This window comes from Ziziphus jujuba, chromosome 8, assembly GCF_031755915.1.
Source record: "Ziziphus jujuba cultivar Dongzao chromosome 8, ASM3175591v1".
Taxonomy (NCBI): domain Eukaryota; kingdom Viridiplantae; phylum Streptophyta; class Magnoliopsida; order Rosales; family Rhamnaceae; genus Ziziphus; species Ziziphus jujuba.
The window spans coordinates 8,809,558-8,815,556 of record NC_083386.1 but is presented as its reverse complement, the minus strand read 5'-3'; the positions used below and the strand labels follow the sequence as shown (position 1 = coordinate 8,815,556).

The 5,999-nt window shown below is 34.3% G+C and overlaps 1 pseudogene; it reads left to right on the top strand.

Moving 5' to 3' along the window:
• The first annotated feature begins 663 nt into the window (after positions 1-663).
• Positions 664-5,177, top strand: LOC125421517 (uncharacterized; annotated as a pseudogene).
• Positions 5,178-5,999: the final 822 nt, after the last annotated feature.

Below are 5,999 nucleotides of genomic sequence, written 5' to 3'. Positions count from 1 at the left end.
AACATACAAATATGTAGATCCCTTAAACTACTTATTATTAATGTTTATTTCAACAATAATTTAATTTCCATTACAAATACTTACGTTGGGTAAAACATTTGTAATAAATTAAATTTTGAACATGATATATTTTAATGTCCTACTAAGTTAGCTCCCAGGAAAGGTGAGGTGGGTTCATACTCCTTAAAAACCTACCTCCTTAGACAGAGCCTTCTTAGATAACCCTAAAATACACCACTCAAAATTGATTAAAAAATTAAAACTTTTTGAACCCGATATGTATAGTATCCTACCAAGTCAGCTCCCATGAAAGGTGAGGTGGGTCTAAGACTCCTTAAAACTCTACCTTCTTAGACAGAGCCTTCTCAGATAACATAAACACACATCATTCAAAATTAATTTTAAAATCAACCATTGTTTCAATAATCTTTGGGCTTTTAATAACACTAACAGAGCCTCGTTGGGAAGATTATTAATGTCATTAAAATTGAATGTAATAACCATTAATTTTAATTTCAAAATTATCTTTAATATCTAAGTATTGTCGACGTTGGGCCCTACAACCTTATTAAAAATTTGAAATTATTTTAGATCCAATCCAATAAAATCTGGTCATGTTTATCCGTTGGGGCATCACATAACCATTTTATTATAGGATCCTTAATGGAGCCCGCAGGTTTCAAATTAATTAAATTAATTCTTTAAAACCTTCACCCATTCAATATTTTACATTAATTAATTAGGGTTTTCCATAATAATATTATCTAGATAAAACAAATATTATTATGCACATGTATATATCAAATGATGCAATTATATGGCAACACCTATTCTAAATGACACGTTAAGCACATATCACATGTTATATCCAAATAATTTAAACAATTATAAACCTAAAATAATTAATAGGCCATAATCCAATAGGCCCAAAAAGCCCAACTTAATATTTGGCCCGTACTTCTTCTTTTCTTCAGATCTTGCAAGTCAATGGGGTGTGGGCCAAGTTAAAATTGGTTTCTAGGGTTTTTAGCCCCAAAAAAACACAAAACCCTAACAAGTCCCCTATTGATCCTGATCACCAAAACCGCCGCCAGTCGCCACAAAAAACTCATATCACCATGAAGTTCTACAGGAAGGTAGATACCCAAATAAGGAATCTACCCACAAAAAATCATCAAAATCCGATCATGCACCCGCCTCCACGCTCCTGATGAATTCTAGCGCGTGAATCCCACTCTCAGCCGCTTTGAGTGGCGCGTGTGGGCACGTGCAGGTGTTTCCGGCGACCTTTCTCCTCCCACCGATCCTCCTTCATGTCCTTTAACTTCTTATGATGTGGATCTATCAAGCCGCAGCTTCAATACACACGAAAAACCATGAACAGCAACAAGTATATAGTTTTTTTCGGGTACTTTTATATATTTTTCCAATAAATCCGAATTTACATAAAAAAATTCAAATAAAATTGTAGGAAAAATAAATAAATAAATCAATCAAGGAGGAAACCCTAATCTTATGATTAGCCTCCTTGTTACATCCCCAAAAAAAATATACAAGCAAAAATCTACCATGGATTAAGGCCAAAACCAAATCATTCATTCATAATAAAAAAAATATAAATAACATGAATAATAGAATCCTACGTGCCATATATCTAATATACATCATATATACATGAAAAATAAAAAATGGATTCGTTTTATCACACACTGATTCAATCACGGCTCTGATACCAATTGCTAGTATCATATACACAGCGAAAGCCTGATCGAGATTGAATAAAGTGTGCAATAAATTATATCATTGTTCATAAGTTTACTAACCTTTAGCGTAGAACCTTCCAAACTATTCTCTAAGTGAAAGATCTGAGTGTGAGCGCACCTGATCACAAAAGAAACAAGAAGATTAATCTGAAAAAAACCTCTGAAACTCACAGTTTCTGTTTTTCTCTCAAGGTGTTTTATTTTGTACTGAGATTCTAAATCTCTAAAAAATAATACGTTAAACTTATTAACTGGAGGCTAGTAAACAGTATATTTATAGACTGCCAACCCTCATCCTCCTAGGGTTTAATAACACCTTGGGCCCAATTAATGGGCTCCTTCTTGTATCTTAATAATCAATTAAATGGGCTCTATCAGTTAATGAGCTAGTTTGGGGATCCTACGGCTCATTATTAATCAAGGCTCCTAATCATGGATTAGCTTGCTCCAAGAGCATTAATCGAACAATATGCACAATTCCTGGAACTATATTTTCAAACTATTATGTTTTTGTACAACCTAGTTTTGTAAAATTTATTATACAAGGTTATATGATCAGACTAAATGAACAAGATAGCAACAGTTTAGCTTAGGAAGGCAATGTAAGTAAAGTGTTTCTTAGTTTGGGAGGACAAGTGTAGAAAGTAGATGCGGCGCTTGGCCTCCCATTAAAGAATAAAATAAAATAAAATAAAATAAAAAGGATAGTTTTTGTCATAACTAATTCATATTATTATTATTATTATTATTATTTTGCAGTGACTATTTCAAGTGATGATGTCAATCTAAACGAGCCCTTCTACAATGCTGCACGGAGTGGTGATTGGCATGCAACAAATGAGTTCATTGCCAGAAATCCTGATGTAGTTAGAGCAAGGATTACATATTCAGGGAGGACAGCTCTTCATGTTGCGGCCATTAATGGGCATACGAGCATAGTGGAGACATTGTTGGATAAAATGTCTGAAGAAGACTTGGAAATAAAAGACATAAATGGTTTCACAGCTCCTGCAATAGCGGCTACGTATAAATATGCAAGCATTAAAATAGCTGAATGCATGGTTAGAAAGAACACCAAAATCCTTACAATTCATGTCATAGACATGCTTCTTGCTGCACTGGCTTTTCGTTACGGTCATATGAAAATGGGTCGATTATCTTTATACTGTTACATCGCTTGATAATCTGGTATTGCCACAGAATGGCATAGATGGTGCTACACTCATTTGCAATGCTATATATATATGCAAAGTTTCGGTGAGAGTTTATGCAAAGGATTCGCATCACAAATTTTGGTCATTGCGAGGATTGACCCTAAAATTTCTTAAAATGTTAGGTATATCATATTCAATTTTTTATTTATTTATTTTTTACCTACTTTCTCGTACTTATTGTCTATTCTTTTAGAAACCAATAGCTGAAGTTTGTTTCGCTACTAACTCAGGGATTAAGTATATATATGACATGAAATTGGTCTATGTTCAAACCTTGCAACTTCTTGATCGAATGTGTGCAATGACAAGAAGATTGGATGAAATCCAAATGCAAGATCATTTTGTACATGACGCAATCTTTCAAGCTGCTGATGGAGGAAAAGTTGAATTTATAATAAGTATATTAAAAGCAAATCCAGAGCTGGTGGAGACAAGTGATGGCTCAGAGAGGAACATATTTACGTGTGCAATCCTACATCATCAAGCAAAAGTTTTTAACCTTGTACATAGATTGGACTCGAAATTAGCAGCTGCAATCGCCAAAGATAATCATGGAAACAACATGTTGCATATATATGGCAGGAATGTTGACAACTTATCCAACACTTAATCGAATTTCTGGAGCAACTTTAAAAATGCAGAGAGAATTACAATGGTTTAAGGTCATCTCTAATCTCTTCTTATTCTTCTTATTAATTTACTTTAGTACATCCAATGCTAACTACACAAAGGTAGTTACAAAAATTCTTCTTATTTAATTTACTTTAGTATATCCAATACTAACTAGACAAAGATAGATGCAAAAGTTATGCTCATTAATCTCTATAACACATTATATAGTTATAGGTTTGGCACATCTCAGGCATTCCATGTACTTACTTAGAACTTGAAATTCATAATACACAAAGTCTTTAGGCTTCTTTGTTCTTGCATGTTTTTTGTAAGAGTTTCTTTTTCAAGCTTTTTCTTTCTCCAATTGGTCTTTTACACTTTGATCTGTGCGTATTTTAGAAAACATCTATAAGGTCATAAAAATTATTTACGAAAAAATTGCCTTGATCAAGAAGTTGGCTATGAATTAGAAGATCCTACAAGTACTCTTCATTATTGAACTTCCCACATAGTTAAATCTCCTAATTCTACAAGAAAATTAATTTCTTCTTTTTTTTTTCTTTTTTTTTTTTTTTGGTAGAAGAGACACTTCTTTCAATTTGTGTCAAGTTTTTAAATAAACCTTGAAAAGACCATCTTCTCTCTTGAAAATAAAAGAAACTCATAGAAAGCTCATATTTTTGCCTATTAACATGTAACAACACCCTTGTGCCTTCATATAAAAACAAAAACAAAGTTTTTCAATTGATAAACTGGTGATCATCAAATTTGTTTCTCTCCCTTCTTCTTCTTCTTCTTCTTTTTCTTTTTTGGGTGAACAAAAACTAAAGGAAATGGAGTAAAATGTGCTCCTTGGACTCTAGTGGACACAAACTCAAGTTTTATGAGACCAGCCCAAATATTTACTAGAGACCACAAGAAGTTGATGACTGAGGGAGAAAAATGGATGAAAGATACAGCAATTTCATGTACAGTAGTAGGTGCTCTCATTGTTACTATCATGTTTGCTGCAGCTCTTACAGTTCCTAGAGGAAACAATGGAGATATTGGCCTAACCATATTTTTTAATAAAAAACCGTTCACAGTTTTATAATATCATATGCTATTTCACTTTTTTCCTCCACAACCTCAATGCTAATGTTTTTAGGCATCCTTACCTCAAGATATGCACAAGAGGATTTCTTAAAATCTTTGCCTAAGAAGATGACGATTGGTCTTTCCACCCTCTTTTTCTCTATTGCAACCCTGATGATAGTCTTTTGTGCTACATTTCTCTTTGTGCTTAGAGACAAATATTCATGGATTTTCTTTCCTATCATTTCTCTTGCTAGCATTCCAGTCACGTTGTTTATAATGATGCAATTTCCTCTTCTAGTTGAGATTTTCTTTTCCACATACGGAGCAGGCATCCTTGACAGGAATGTTCAGATATGGAACGTTTTTATCACAAATTTCCTAATTGTAACTGAGTTATCAGTGTGTGTAACATTTTTTTTTCTATTTTGTAGAGCATAAATATACAATGTAAATATAATTTGAGGGTTACTTGGTATTTTAGGTTAACAGGTATTTCGAATTTAAGTGCTAAAAGACAAAGTGGGAGATAATTAGCAGGAATAGGAAGGCTCTTGGTAGAAATAGTTGATTAGCTAATACTTAATTGAATAGCTTCATTACATATGGTAGCTAAGCTAATTCCTATTTATAGCTGCCTAAACCGACTCTAAAAGGCCATTCTCCTACAATACAATCTCAGCAAAAGACGTAGGAAGGAGCTCAGAACTAATCATCCCAATTACTGACATACATAATCTCCAATTACATAACGGATGAGCCAAAACGATTGGCAGTTCTAGGAATCTACACAAAAGAAATAGATGTATACTTTGTACAGAGATCCAAAGTTCTAAGTCACAATGCACACTCAATGGAAGTCCAACCCTCCTTGGCAGCCAATAAAACAGCTTGAAAAACACTTATGAATTTATTATGTTTTATAAAAGCTATGATTTATAAGCATCCTCATAGAATCCTCAAGGACAAACTCCTTTTTCCCATGCATGACCTCATTACATACCCTCCATAAATGAAACAGCCCAATCTACCAACATGAGATATTGTCCGCTTTGGCACTGAGGAATCCTCTTACAACCCAACCTTCATGGGTTTAAAACGTATCTCAAGGGAAAGGTATCCACAGCTCTTTATAAGGCATGCTTCGTTCCCCTTTCCAACCGATGTGGGACTTCACAACCCACATCCCTTGGGGTCCAGCGTCCTCACTGGCACACCGATCCGGGTCTGGCCCTGATACCAACTGTAACAGCCTAGTCCACCCGCATGAGATATTGCTCGTTTTAGCATTGTGGAATCCTCTTACAACCCAGCCCTCACGGGTTTAAAATGTGTC